We start from the raw sequence: 16,055 nt of genomic DNA on the forward strand, positions 1-16,055 counted from the left end.
CAAAGCTTTAGGAAAACCAAATCGAGAGAAGATGTTGGTTTTGATGAATTCACCAACCACTTTTGCATTATCGGTCCTAGTGGCTTTTGCTTCAACCCATTTATAAGCGTAGTCGACCGCCAAAAGGATGTAAGTGTAACCACAAGATGCGGGGAATGATCCCATGAAGTCAATGTCCCACACATCGAATATTTCACAATAGATCATCGGGATTTGTGGCATCTCTCCTCTTCTTGAAATGTTGCCAACTCTTTGGTATCTATCACAAGTCTTCACCATAGCATAGGCATCCCGAAATAGTGTGGGCCAAACAAAACCGCTCTCCAAAACTTTCCTAGTCATCTTCTTGGCCTCGAAATGCCCACCACAAGCATATTGATGGCAAAATTTAAGATTTGGAATAATTTCGGTATCCGGGACACACCTTCTAATAACTTGGTCGGCACAAAACTTCCAAAGAAATAGGTCATACCATATATAATACTTAGGATCGCTCTTGATCTTCTCTCGTTGGGAGCGAGAAAAACCCTTAGGAAACTCTTGCAAGACCAAGAAATTTACAATATGGGCATACCATGGCTCAATAGTGGACAATGCTAGAAGTGTGTCATCCGGGAAAATTGCTTGTATTGGTGATTTCAAGGCATCTTGAGATTCTTCTTGCACAATCCGAATTAGGTGGTCCGCCACCGTGTTAGTTGAACCTTTCTTATCCTTGAGCTCAACATCAAATTCACTCAAAAGTAGTACCAATCACATCAAACGGGGTTTGGATTCCTTCTTGTTCACTAAATGCCTTAATGCAGCGTGATCCGTGAAGATGATGACCTTGGCTCCAAGAATATAAGGTCAAAACTTTTCCAAGTTAAACAATACCGCAAGAAACTCTTTCTCGCTAGTGGTATAGTTTCTTTGAGCCTCGTTCATCATCGTCGATGCATATTGAATGACATGGGGTATCCTCCCTACCCTTTGGCCAAGTATCGCGCCAAGGGCATAGTTACTCACATCCGACATTATCTCAAAGGTTTCACTCCAATTAGGAGGTTGAATTATTGGTGCCGAAATAAGCTTCTCCTTGAGCTTGTCAGAAGCTTCCTTGCATTCTTCACTCATGATGAACTCACAATCCTTTTGAAGTAGCTTGCATAAAGGGGCGACAATCTTGGAGAAATCTTTGATGAAGCGCCGGTAGAACCCGACGTGACCTAAAAAAGATCTCACTTCATGCACATTAGTAGGATAAGGCAAGGTACGAATGGTATCGACCTTGGCTTTATCGACTTCAATCCCCTTAGATGAGACCACATGTCCCAACACTATCCCTTCCTCAACCATGAAATGACACTTTTCATGGTTGAGTACAAAGTTGGTATCAATACATCTTTGGAGAATCCAAGTAAGATGACTCAAACAATCTTCAAAGATTGAACATGAACGGTGAAATCGTCCATAAACACTTCAAAAAAGTCCTCCACATGGTCCAAGAAGATGCTCATCATGCACCTTTGGAACATTCCCGGTGCGTTGCAAAGACCGAAAGGCATTTTTCTATAAGCAAACGTTCCAAAAGGGCATGTGAACGTGGTTTATGCTTGGTTCTCGGGTGCAATTAAGATTTCAAATTAACCCGAGTAGCCATCCAAAAAACAATAATAAGACTTTCCCGCTAACCTTTCCAACATTTGATCCATGAAGTATAGCGGGAAGTGATATTTTCGGGTCACGGCATTGAGCCTACGGTAGTCGATGTATACTCTCTACCCGTTTTGAACTTGAGTGGGAATCAAAACACCTTCATGATTTTCGACTACCGTGAGCCCGAACTTCTTTGGGACAACTTGGGTTGGACTAACCCATTGACTATCAGATATGGGATAGGTCATACCTAAGTGAAGGAGTTTGAGTACCCCCTTCTTGACGAGTTCCATCATTGGAGGGTTCAGACGCCTTTGTGGTTAGCGAACAGGTTTAAATTCATCCTCCAAAATAATACGGTGCATGCATAAAGTAGGACTAATGCCTTTGATGTCGGCCATTGTCCATCCAGTTGCTTCCTTGTATTGCTTTAGAACTTGAATGAGAGCCTCTTCTTGTTCGCTTGAAAGCTTGCTTGAAATAATTACCGGCAAAATTTATTCTTCTCCTAGAAAAGCATACTTCAAGTGGTTAAGCAAGGGCTTCATCTCAACAATAGAGGCCTTGATAATAGAAGGAATGAGTTTCTCCTTTGGTGGCTCCTCTAATAAACTTGAAGAGACGAAGCAAAAATTCTGGACAACAGGAAATTTGCAAGATGTGAATTCTGGGGGTGCATTTTTCGCACCGTGCGATTTTTTGCTCTGCCCTCTGTATTGCTTCGTTTTCTTCCTACTCGTTCATTGGTGGATTCTCCTTCAAATCTTGGACAGTTTCCTGCAAATCACAAGACAAAACATACCCCAAATTCTCTCTAACCATTCCATTAGTTAAAGCAACATCTAAGGTGTCACTTTTACACATTTCATAAACGGTTTGAATAATTGGTTCAAAAATCTCTAGAAAACATAGAGAAGAGGTCTCGGTGGGGTATTTCATGGCCTAAAAAATGTTATACTTGATAAAGTGGCCTTCAAATTCCATAGTAAGACATCCACTTTTGACATTTGTCTTTGTAGTAGAAGTGTTCATGAAAGGCCTTCCTAACAAGATAGGAGTGGAGCCTCTTTCGGGTTCCATTTCAATCATATAGAAATCGATGGAAAAATTTATGTCTCCCACCTTGACCATCACATCCTCTATGAGGCCTTTGGGATAAATGTTCGACCTATCGGCCAATGAAATGACCACACGAGTCGATTTCAAGGGTCCCAACTTAAGAGGCTCATAAAGGTAACTAGGTAAAACATTGATTGAGGCTCTCAAATCAAGCATAGATCTTTGACAATCCAATTCACCAATCTTGCAAGGAATAGTGAACATTCCCGGATCCCCGCATTTTTATGGCAAACGTTTTTTAAACATTGCTGATACATGTTCACTAGCCCTCACTTTCTTCATACGCTTAGCCTTATTGGTCCTCTTAGTAGTGCACAATTCTTTCTAAAATTTAGCATGTTTTGGCACACTACTAAGAAGGTCAAGAAGTGAGATGTTTACGTCCACCTTACGAAAGATATCGCAAAGGCTTGCTGTCTTCTTATCCATTATCCTTGTGTCATTTAAAGCACTTAGAAAGGGACCTTGTGGCTCGTATTCCGGGAGTGGTTCATTAATCCTCACTTTCTCAGGTGTAGATGTTTTCTCATGTTCCACCACTACTTTAATTCGCCTTCAACTACATCCTTCACTTCATGAACAATCGGAAGGGGCTTTGATTTCTTAAGAGCCTTGGGTGCCTCTACCAACTCCCTACCAATCCTCAAGGAAACTGCTTGTGATTGTTCCGTGGTAGGTGGGGGAATGGTATGAGAAGGGAGACTCCCTCCTTGAGTAGGTTGTTTAGTAAGTGTGTTGAGAATTTGACCCACTTGAGTCTCAAGATTATGAATTCTAGAGTCGGTGAGCCGAGTTTGTTGAAGTATGGCGGTTTGAAACTCTTTGGTATTGGCTTGCAAAGCCACTTGATTTACGGTAAGTGTTTTCATCATGTCTTCGAAGGAATTTTGTGATTGATTTTAAGGTGGCTTTTGAAATGAAGAGTTTGATGGTCCTCTTTGGTTTTGATTTTGGTTTTGGTTGCCACCCCACCCAAGATTAGGATGAGCTTTCCACCCCTTATTATAAGTATTGGAGTAGGGGTCAAATTTCTTAAACCCAAAAGTTTTCACTGCTTCATCTCCTTCTCCTGTCAACAAAGTTGGACACCCATCGGTGGGATGGGTTGAATCATTATAAAGGCCACAAAATTTCACATGAGATGTACTCCATTTCTTTTGCGAGTTCCTTAACCAAGTTGGTAAGAAAATCAACTTTGTCTTCCATGTGGTTGGAGTTTTGCCTTGAAGAAGATGTTACACTTGCCTTCTTGATTCTTCTTCCAAAATTCCTAGAGCTTCCCACTAACCTTTCAATCAAATCATTTGCTTCTTGGACCGACATGTACTCAATTCCACCTAGAGTGGCGGCCTTAATCATTCTTGCATCCTCTTCAAGAAGTCCACCACAACAGTTCAAGAGCAAATCATGATCGGTGTAACCATGGTATGTGCAACTAGCAAGTACTCTTGACTCGGCCTTAAACCATGGGTCAAAGGATACTAGCATGACACATCCTAGGGTGTTTTACAAGCATTCTAACAAGCAAAGTCTTAAGAATAAAAAGCATCTACTAGGGCCTATATACACTTGTCAAGCTTCCCAAATAGACGGTTTCACAAAATTTTCTAACATGCAAACTACATGCCATGATGCAACTAACATATACACATCCTAATGCAAATGATTCTACCAACTAATATGACATATAAACTAAATGCAATCCTAAGTTCACATTGTTTTTACCGCATCAATCAAAATAAAGCCACATAGTCATTAACATAAAGAGGAAAAAGGAGATTGGAAAGATCATACCATGCGGTCTTCAATATCCTCATGTCTCGGATGTGGCGTAGTCGATCAAAGTGAACAAGGATGAACAAACACAATATATACAAGACAATATATACAAAGGAAATGAACTTGTTTTTGGTTTTTCAATTTTTTTCAATTTTTATGATTTTTGAAAATTTTCAATTTTTATGATTTTTGAAATTTTTCAATTTTTATGGGTTTTTTGAATAAAAGTTAAGTGTTAGAATTCCCATCCCCACACTAATATGGGCATTGTCCTCAATGGCCAAAATGATGGAAATTATGCAAAGATGATGCATGATTTCTATACTAAATGCAATTCTACACTAAGCTATACTACATGATGCATGGTTTTTGTTATGACGGAGAGGATAATTTAGATTACCTCCCGTTGTGTATGCATTAACTTCCCCAAACCAAATAAGACACTATTGCTAATGTCAAAGCATGGGTATAGTTCATGCACACACTATGCTATACATGAAACTAGATTGTCATTTGGATTTTCAAAAATGGGAACAATAAAGAACACCTCAATGGTACCGAGGTGTGAGTCCTTTGATGTTGCTAGGACTAAACCAACAATGATCAAAATGAAATAAAATACAAACCATGGGAGAGTAGGAGTCTCCAAGGCTAGTCTTCCATCATGCTATCATCATCACCACTTCCCTCATGAGAAGTGGTCACATTGCCACTTTCCTTGGCACTTTCTTCATCACTTTCTTCATCATCATCTTCACCATTATCTTCACCATCTCTTTCTTCATCTCCACTTGCTTCTTCCTCAATATTATCATCAATTTCTTCACCATTTCCAACAACCTCATTGTCTTCCACCATGTCCCTAGATGCACCCGGAAATAAGGCTTCTCTATCCGCCCAACTAGGCAAAGGACAAGATGGATCAAGGAGTCCTTGCCTAGCTAGATGTAAGAGGGGAGGATATTGAGCCAAATAAGCATTCTTCCGATCTTCATAAGCTTGCTTGTGCATGGCTTGCATAAGAAGAGTTACATAGTCTTTTCCAATTTCAACTCCTTGCGGTTTGAACTCTTCATACACAAAGGGGTAAGGCGGTATAACAATGAAAGAGGAGGGAGTTTCATGATCACCCTTTTGTTGTTGAATGATGTACTCGGCTTCTTCGGATAGGGGAAGTAAATAGTTGGTCCGGTGGACACTAAGACGGCAAATCTTTGCGGGTAAAGTGAATGATCGAGCCTCACTAGTAAGCCACCCAAATTTGGTGTCAAGGGGATTGTGAGCAACCCACTTAAACTTGTTAATCATGATGGACATATCAATAAGATGGCCACCTTCCTTTGCCTTGTACTTGTTATCCTTATTGAAATTAGGATCAAAGTGCTTGGCTAGGACCGTGACTAGGCCGCCATTAACAATAACGGTTGTACCCTTCTTCCCACTATCTACATGGAGCCATCTATCAACCAATAGCCTCAAAGAATTGTAAGGCTTGGTGTGAATTCTTCCAATATTCAAAGTTGATTCATGGAGAATAAAATCGAGTCCCGTGAAATGATTGGTGTCTTTCCTAGCAATTATGGTATTTCCCACAACTTTGTGCCATACTCTTATGCCCGGATGATGGACCAAAAGAGAACGACAAGCATGAAAATCTTCAAATTTCTTCCCGGAGATTGCCTCCCAAAGAGGCTCGGGGTCATACTTCCCATATTGCTTATAATATTTATGTTCATCGCTAAGACCCAAAATTCCACCCAATTCTGGAAAGGTAATGCGTCTACTAGTGTTAGCTAGACGAAACTCAATATTTTCCCTATTCTCAACTTTTGTCACTTTTAAAGAACTTAAGAATTCCAAGACAAGGGAGGGGTATGTTACTTCCTTCATTTCAAACAATTTCTTTAAACCCATGGCATTGAAAAAGGCTTTTGTTTGTTCAAGAACACCCAACTTCTCTAAAGCATCTTGACATATGAATTTGGTGGATTGAATTTGTTTCATAGCAAACTTGACAAATGTATTTCTATGGGTATCGGAAATGAAAGTTACCTCCGGATAATGCAAGAGTTGATCGATTACCGGAGTAGAGGGTGATGCTCCCATAGAAGTTTGTTGTTGTTGTGGTTGCACTTCCAAGCTTGGTGTTGATACCATCATTGCCAAAGCTTTCTTTGCTTGTAGAGCTTTTTGCCTTTGAGAGAGAGCCTTTGCTTTTGGTGCCTTTGTTGCCTTTGTTGCTCCCTTTGTTCTTGCCATTTGATGAACTAACCAAGTAAAGAGTCAAAAATCTTCAATTTGTAGAATGCCCAAATCGATTTTGAAGGTGAAAGGCTTTGCCTTTATGAGAACAAAAATCGACTCAAAGTTTGAAGAATTTGTGCTTGGTTTTGATTGTTGTTGAAGATGGAGTGATTGATTTGTTGTTTGAAAGATGGTTTGATTTGATTTTGGTGGATTTTGTTGAGGGTTTTTGTTTTTGAGATGGAGAGGATGAGGGTTTTGATGTTGTGGGTAGTGTTTATGAAAGAATGAATGAATGAATGAAGGTGGGATGGGTTATAAAGAGCTCGACATTTTTCAAAACGCAGGGACAATCCGTGCGGATTGGGCGCAATCCGTGCGGATTCTACAGCTTCAAAATTTTCAAAATCCCGCCTAGAGACGGGCGGATTAAGGGAATCCGCTCGGATTCTTCTGTGATGGGACGGGCGGATTTCGTGCGGGACGGACGGATTTCTAGTCCGAGAGATTTTTCTTTGTTTTTCTTGACTTCAAGACGGGCGTCTTTTTCAAAAGACGGACGGATTACGTGAGACGGCGTCTTTCCGTAAATCCGCTCGGATTCTTTGACGATCAAGAATTTTGCAATTTCAGCTCGGCCCAAGACGGGCGTCTTCTCGGCGGGACGCTCGCTCGGATCTTCTTGACGGGCGGATTCTCGGAATCCGCTCGGATTGGTCCTTGTGTACACGGATTGATTCCATCCGTGCACAAACGCATTCCCTTATCATTCTTTCTTTCTTTCTTTCAAAACTTGTGTTCTTCATTGTGGGGGCACTACTAAGGCATGAATAGCCTAGGCAATTGCCATCCCCACACTAAGGTAAAGCACTACACATCAATTAAAATTGTTAATCCCTCCCTCACTTCTCTCTTTTCATGACAATTATTTTGATCAAAGTAAATAAAATCCAAAAATGACAAAAATGCAATACAAAAATTGAAAAGTAAGTTAGGGAGTTAGAAATATTTACAAGTGGTGGTTTAGGGAGGACTCCACCAAACTCTCATTCTTGATGAGATGTCAAGGGGGCATGTTCAAGGTGTTGTTGATGTTGCTTAACACCTTGAAAAAGTAATCAAAAGCTTGTTCATTGTTGTGGTAGAGGTCCTCAATAGACCGTGGCCCTTATTGTTGATCATGATCGATGGCATGCCCAATGTAGGGATTAAAGATCCCTTCAAATTCGTCGTCCCAAAGACCACAAACTTCATTGAGTTGATCATTGAAAATCTCTTGCTTAGATGGAGACAACTCTCCCAATTTCTTCTCTTGGCCAATGAGGCCATCATCTTCTTCCTTGGTTGATTTTGATGAGCTTTGCAAGCTCTCCTTGTCACAATTCACTTGCTCTTTGAATGGAGCATCTTCAACTTTCTTCCTCCATTGGAGTTCCGATTTCTTTCTTTCATCTTTTCGGCTATAATGGTCAATCATGAAACATGGCTCATGCAAACGAGGAGCTCTCATGGTCTTGTCAAGATTAAAAGTTATGCTTTCATCTCCCACTTCTAGAGTGAGCTCTCCATGTTTCACATCAATCACCGCACCCGCGGTGTGTAGGAAAGGTCTTCCTAAGATGATTGGAATGTTGGAATCTTCCTCCATATCAACAATGACAAAGTCCACCGGGATGAAAAACTTCCCAATTCGCACGGGGACATCTTCCCATATCCCTAATGGTGTCTTCGTCGATCTATCGGCCATTTGAAGAGTGATATTGGTGCATTTAAGCTCTCCCATTCCCAACCTTTTACTTACCGAGTACGGCATGACACTCACACTAGCCCCTAGATCACATAAGGCTTTGTTGATCGTCGTGTCGCCAATGGTACACGGTATTGAGAAGCTTCCCGGATCCTTTAACTTTGGAGGTGAACTCCCTTGAAGTATTGCACTACTCACCTTAGTGAAGGCGATAGTCTCAAGTTTCCGGATCGACTTCTTCTTTGTGAGGATATCCTTCATGTACTTTGCATAGGCCGGAACGTGATTGATTAATTCCGTGAAAGGAATGGAGACTTCTAAGTTCTTCACAATCTCCATGAACTTTCCAAGTTGATCATCAAATTTGGGCTTGGCTTGACGACTTGGAAAAGGAAGTCTAATCACAATGGGCTCCTTTTCTTTGGTTTTGTCTTCATTTTTCTTTGAACTTTCTTCTTTTGATGATTCCCCTTCTTTGGGACCTCGCACCACAACTTCATTTTCACTAGCTCTCACAACTTCATTCTCAACTTGCTCCTTCGGTGCTTCATATCTTGTACCACTTCTCAAGTGAATGGCACTAACCGTTTCATGTCTAGGGGGATTACTTTGAGGTGGTAATTGCCCCTTTTGTCTTTGTGAGCTTGAAGATGCTAGTTGGGTCAATTGTGTTTCCAACATCTTGGTGTGAGCTAGAATGTTGTTGATGGTGGTGTCTTTTGCTTGGCTATCTTTTTGCATTTGAGTGAAAAATTCTTGTTGATTCTTTTGCATTTGGAGGACCGCTTTTTGGACATCAAAACCTTGGTCATTTTGGTGATTGTATGGATTTTGATTTTGGTAGCCTTGGTTTTGATTGTAAAAGGGTCTTTGATTTTGATTTCTCATGGGTGGTGGAGTGTATGTTGTTTGAGGGTTTTGAACATTTTGGCTTTTGTATGAGAGATTTGGATGGAACTTGGTGTTTTCATTGTAAAAATTTGAATAAGGGGTGCCACTTTTGTAAGCTTGGAAAGCATTGACTTGTTCGGTTGTTCCCCTACATTCACTTGAGTCATGACCCAAGGTTCCACAATTCTCACATATCCCGCTTGGGATTGATGAGGATGCCGTCATGGCATTGACATGGTGCTTTGATGATTTTGAGTTTTCCTCAAGTCTAGCAATAGCTTGTTCAAACTTCAAGTTGATTGTGTCAATGTGAGCACTAAGTTGAGCACCCAATTGAGTAACGGAATCTACTTCATACTTTCCTCCTCTAGTAGCCTTGCGAGGTCTACTATATTGTGAATTATGGACCGCCATTTCCTCAATCTTGTTCCATGTTTGATTGTCATCAACTTCGGTGAACATTCCATTTGATCCCATATTGAGAATGTTCCTTGAATCTTCATATAAACCATTCCAAAATTGTTGCACTAAAAACCATTCGCTAAGTCCATGGTGAGGACATGAGCGACAAATACCTTTGAACCGCTCCCAAGCTTCATACAAAGATTCTTCATCCCTTTGCTTAAAACCCGTGATTTGAGCTCTTAGCATGTTAGTCTTTTCCGGTGGGTAGAATTTTTTGTAGAAAGCTAGAGCTAACTTCTTCCAAGAATCTATTCCAAGGGTGGCCTTATCAAGGCCCTTCAACCATTGCTTTGCGGTGCCGATTAACGAAAAAGGAAATAAGACCCATCTTATTTGGTCTTGAGTCACGCCCGTTTGAGAGATAGCTTCACAATAATCGCAAAAGGTTTCCATATGAGAATGAGGGTCCTCACTAGGCATTCCCCCGAATTGGCTCCTCTCAACTAGTTGGATGAAGGCGGACTTGGCAATAAAGTTTCCGGTGAGATGTTGCGGTGTAGGAGTACCATTTGGTAGATCCTCCTCGGTGGGTATAGAGTGTGACGAGAATTTAGGCATTGTAGGTGGATTTTGTGTGGTATTGTTTAATGGGTTTTCTTCTCCTTCTATTGCGAAAGGATTGACAAACTCACTAGTGGGTTGAACAACTTCACCAACACCTCCCAAATTCCTCCTAACAAGTCTCCTATTATTCGTCAAGGTTCTTTCGATTTCACGGTCAAAAGGTAACAAATCTCTTTGTAACCTTCTAGACATGCAAAATATCAAACAACTAGAAAACAATTAGAACAAACCTTGAGGAGTTTTACTTCCCCAAGGTGAAAAAGACACAACTAATAACAATAAAAGAAAGCTTAAATCAATTAAACACCGTCCCCGAACGCGCCATTTTTGATCGGAGCCATTTGGTGTTCACAATTAAACATATGTGGTCGTTGGTCAATGGTCGATACAAAACACAATTTATACTTCACAAACAACTCTACAATTAGTAAAGAGGCAAGTAAAGGTCGGATCCCAAGGGACGGGTATTGAAATGAGAATTCTATTGTAACTAGTAGTGTCTAGGGGTGTCACAAATTGGGTTGATGTAGAAGGTTACTAAACTAAAATAACAATGAAAATAAACTAGCAAGATGAATAAAATAAGGGGTGTAAACAATTGATTAAAGGCACTAGGGTGTCATGGGTTCATAGGGGAATCATGGGATATGATCATACAAACATGTTCTCAAATTATAAGCAAGCAATTATTGTTGTGATGGATTGAGTTGGGTTATATCTTACAATCCTAGGAAAGTTTGGGTCCCGGAGCCGAATCGATTAGATTGTACAACACCTACAAGTCGACTTAATCTTTCCTACTCAACACATGCATGGTCTAACAAGACTCGAGTTGGGTTATGTCTTACAAGTCTCATTGAAAAGATAGAAGATGATAGTAAATGCAAGGATTCATAGGCTTAGCATTTCATCAAATATAACATGTGCATGTATTAAGATCAAAACAAGCAAGCAAATAAGATTATGAAAGCATATTAATTTAAGCATGAATCATTCCCCATGTTGGTTTCCCCTAATCACCCATTAAACCCTAGCTAAGAGACTACTCACTCATTGTCATGTTGATCATGCTAGCAAGGTTGTCAATCATACTAACAATATGAAACATGATGAATAAATGAAAGCAATTAACAATAATTAAAAAGGGATTAAGAGATTATACCTACTAATGATTCCAAAATAATAATGCAAAGAACAATAGAAGAACTTGATGATTGATGGAAGGTTGTCAATCTCCCAATAAACCCAATAATCTTCTAATTACCCAAAATAAATGAAGAACAAGAGAGAGATTAAAGAACTAAAACTTGGATTAAAACTTGATTAATATTTGATTACAATATTGAAGAGAGATTTGATTGATATTAACTACTCTAATTATTGATAAGAAGAACATCCTCCTTTAATTAGACTAATGGGGTATTTATAGTGAAAATTAGGGAGGATGCATTAGGGTTAACTAAGGGCTAAACTAGTAATTACACTTTTTAAGTTGAGCAAGGAGACTCCGGTATTCTCCGAGAGAAGGGCTTCTCTTATCGTGGCTTGAAGAATGAAAACGTGCTGTACTGCAATCCGTGCGGATGGGAGTCGGGACGTGCGGATGGGAGCTGAGGAATCCGAGCGGATCCTTGGGCAAGACGCTCGGATTGGCGAGGGGGAATCCGAGCGGATTCCTTTGAGGGACGCTCGGATTGGGCTTGGGCGGACGGACGGATTGTGCACAATCCGTTCGGATTGTCTGGCAGCATCTTTTCTTCTTCTTTTCTTCCCTTTTCTTCATGAATTCCTTGGGGATTTCCTTGGGGACTCAAGGATCCTTTTCTCAACATTGCTCTTCTACTATGCTATGTACAAAGGCCTTCTAGTCTTGTCTCTCCTTGATGCTTGGTCATTGAATACGATCAATTTAGCCTCGTTTTGCCATGAAAATGCAAGATTCTTACTCCTTTCCTACCAAGGGATCAAAATCTCAAAGAATATGCAAAACAAAGAACTAAAGATAAGAAATGACCCAAATAGGCACTAAAAAGCATGGAAACAATGGTAATTCGGGGGCTAAATATGCGCCAATTATGGTCACATCAATTACATGGAATGAAATATATACAATATATTACAAATTACCAACCCATGTCCACCCCACACTTTGTTTTTTACTTTGTCCCCAAAGTGTAAGGTGAACACCCATCTCCCGACTCAAGAGTGTGAACTTGAGGCACCCTCATTTCCCGGAGTTCCTCCTCTTCTTTTTGCTTCTCTTTGTCTCCTATATCTTGTCATCTCAATATTGGTTTCATTCATCTCCCTCTCTCCATATCCTTGATATTGTTTTGGAAAATTTATCATATTTTGATCATTCATTGCCACCACCATATCAAAGGTTGCTCTTTGGACATAACACATCTCCTCCATGTCCTCTTGATAATGGTGGTAGCGGAGCTCATTGACTCCCCATCTAGCATTTTCCGCAAGTTGGAATCGGGAAACGTTTGTCTCAAGGTTGGTCAACCGGTTAGTGACACCCGATTGCCAAGTTTGGAATTCCTGGTAGTTGAATTGGTTTGGCAAGAAAGGTTGTTGTTGGCATTCTTGTTTCATGGGTTTTAGTGAGAAATGAGGTTGCTCATGTGCAACATTGGATATGGGTTCATCAAAAGGAGCGTCTCCATATCGCAAGTCACCATAAGTTAAGCCCCCTCCAAATTGTTGTTGCTCACCACCTCCCTCCCCTTCATCCTCCGGTTCAACTACATGGTCTCTATCAACCCACAAATCCACAAAGTCATCATCGGGAGGCATATAGAAGTCTTGGGCACTTCCTCAACCCAAAGGGGAGGTAGGGTGACGGGACAAGTACATGTATCTTTGTGGCTTTTGGCCACCCATATACCAAATCACATGGAGGGGATTTATACTCAAAACCTCAAGCGTCCCCGCCTATGTTAAATACTTAGCATTATAAAGGGTTGCGCCATCAAGTTCCCAAGCACCATTCAAGATTGGTACTCCCTTTTTGGAAACGATTTTCTCAATCATCCCTCCAAAGAAAATTGTGCCTTTGTTGTCTTTTTGCAAGTCTAGACATCCCTTCATAAATAATTCCGCCCAATCCGGTACCACCCTCCCTTCCGGAGTCATAGATAATAAGAACTTGCATTGTAAGTACCGCATTTTTGCTGGCTCAGTTTGGACTAGGTAATTGGTTTTAATGTGTCGGCTTAAAATCGGAAGAATGGGGTGAGGGAGGGTTGTATTTTTGGAATTCTCGTGTCTAAGGTCCCCCGTGATGCTATGGCAAAAGTCATTCATTTTTTTCTTGTCAAGTGGTAGGGGTTTGGGCATTTTGGTTATGTGGAGGGCTTCTCTCACTTCATCATAGGACAAGGTATGGGTAACTTTGTAAGCCTTAATTTGATTCCTGGGAGCTTCTCCCTTCCCAAGGTCACCATCTCTAAATACGAAAGAAACTCAAGGGTGACACCTTTCCATGTGCTCTCGGGTTCCCTAATTGAGGTCTCTAACCCAACATTTCCAAGAAGTTGTATAGTCAGGGGGAGCATTCCCAACTCCTCAATGGTGTCCCGATGGAGAAACTTGGTCACCGCTACGGATGACCGTGACTCAAACTTCTTCCATGTTTGGAGTTGCTCCCCACGCAACCCCTCCTTTTCCAAGTATTCTCGGTCTTCGAAACTCGAGGCTCCCCTGGTTCCCTTTGAGGAGGAAGCCTTGGATGCTTTGGTCTTTACCATTGTGCTCAAATTTTTCAGACAACACACAAGCTTTTGATGAGATTTTTGGTTGGGGAATTTCAACAAACACCTAGTATGCACTACTTTGAGTAGAGTGCTAACTAGTTATTTGCTATTGTAAATTCACCCCAAAGGTTTAGAAATTAGTTAAGAACTAACAACAACAACAATTTGATAACAAATTTCGAAAATTATTTAGTAAATTTCGAAAATTTTCAGTCTTAAATTGACAAGAATAAGAATAAGGTGTTATACCTCCCTTTGATTCTGGTGGTTGTTGTTGGATGATGATAGAGTCGAAATAATGCCCCACTAAGCTCCTTACCCAATTGAATACCAAAAATCTTCACAATCTTGGACAAAATCGAACCCCTAGGTCAATTTTCGATTTGACTTATGCACCTAATTTCTGGAATTTTTCGCCCAAATTGATGTTGGACCAAGCTTGTTGATTAATCCTTGATGTTTTGTGCTTGAAATTGTTGAGTTGAAGTGGATTTCAAGGAGGAATTTGAGTGGGTTAGGGTTTGGTGTATGAAGAAAGAGATTGAAGATGAGAATTTGGGGAAGAACAAGGGGAAGTGTTGAACAAATGGGAGTATGAATAACATAACCCATATTTTTCGCACGGTCGAAAAAAAATTGGTCCGAAAATTAGCACCGTGCGAATTTGTTCTTTGAATTCGGTTTTTTGTTCTTCAATTTTTCCCATACTTAACCAAATTTTCTCACTTTTCATGCTCCTTTTCTTCACTTCATCACCTTGAGTTGGTAATCTACACACTAACTCACACATTAACCTATTTTAATATGACATTAACGATAATTAAATACACGCGAATTAAATTAAATATGCAAACAATTAAAAATGCAATGTAATTTACACAATTAATTATGCAAAGAAATGCGATAATTAACCATGAATTACACTAAATGCTAGAAAATTAAATATGCAAAAGAAGGTAATATTTACAAATGTTTGCCGTTTATTTAACATCGATGGCTCGACAAGGTTACACTTCTCGCTTAATCTTCATAAAAAGGATCAACAAGGTGTAGTGTTTCCACTTCACTCACTTCAATACCTTCATGATAATGCTTACGTCTTTGTCCATTCACCTTCAAGACTTTCCCGGCCTTTGGACACTTAATTTTTATTGCCCCATGAGGGAAAATTCTCACCACCACCTCATAAGGTCCCATCCATCTAGAACGCAATTTTCCCGAGAAAAGTCGAAGACGATTTTGAAAGAGTAAGACTTTCTCTCCAACTTGAAACACTCTTCTTGAGATCATATTGTCATGTCATGCTCTTGTCTTTGCTTTATAAATCAATGCACTCTCATAAGAATCATTTCGGATATCCTCCAATTCATGGAGTTGGAGTTTCCGATGTAAACCCGCTTCATCCAATTGTAAATTGAATTACTTGATCACCCAATAAGCCCGATGTTCAAGTTCCACGGGTAAGTAACATGGTTTCCCAAAACTTAGGCGGTAAGGGGACATACTGATTGGTGTTTTGTAGGCCATTCGATATGCCCACACAGCATCGTCCAATCTCAAACTCCAATATTTTCTATCGGGATTTACCGTCTTCTCTAGGATGGCTTTGATCTCCCTATTAGAAACCTCGGCTTGACCGTTGGTTTGAGAGTGATATGCCGTAGATACCTTATGAATGACTCCATACTTTTTTAGCAACGCTCCAATGGCCTTGTTGCAAAAATGAGTTCCACGGTCACTTATCAAAGCTTTAGGAAAACCAAATCGAGAGAAGATGTTGGTTTTGATGAATTCACCAACCACTTTTGCATTATCGGTCCTAGTGGCTTTTGCTTCAACCCATTTAT

The 16,055-nt window shown here is 40.3% G+C and overlaps 1 non-coding gene and 1 pseudogene across 1 annotated transcript; both read left to right on the forward strand.

The window, feature by feature from the left end:
- LOC141643560 (putative F-box protein PP2-B12) overlaps positions 1 to 16,055 on the forward strand; it is a 53,785-nt pseudogene that overhangs the window by 16,085 nt on the left and 21,645 nt on the right.
- On the forward strand, positions 9,963 to 10,069 carry LOC141617777 (small nucleolar RNA R71). Its single transcript, XR_012531207.1, has one exon. It is a non-coding gene; the product is annotated as a small nucleolar RNA R71 (small nucleolar RNA).

This window comes from Silene latifolia, chromosome 1, assembly GCF_048544455.1.
Source record: "Silene latifolia isolate original U9 population chromosome 1, ASM4854445v1, whole genome shotgun sequence".
In the NCBI taxonomy this organism is placed as follows: Eukaryota; Viridiplantae; Streptophyta; class Magnoliopsida; order Caryophyllales; family Caryophyllaceae; genus Silene; species Silene latifolia.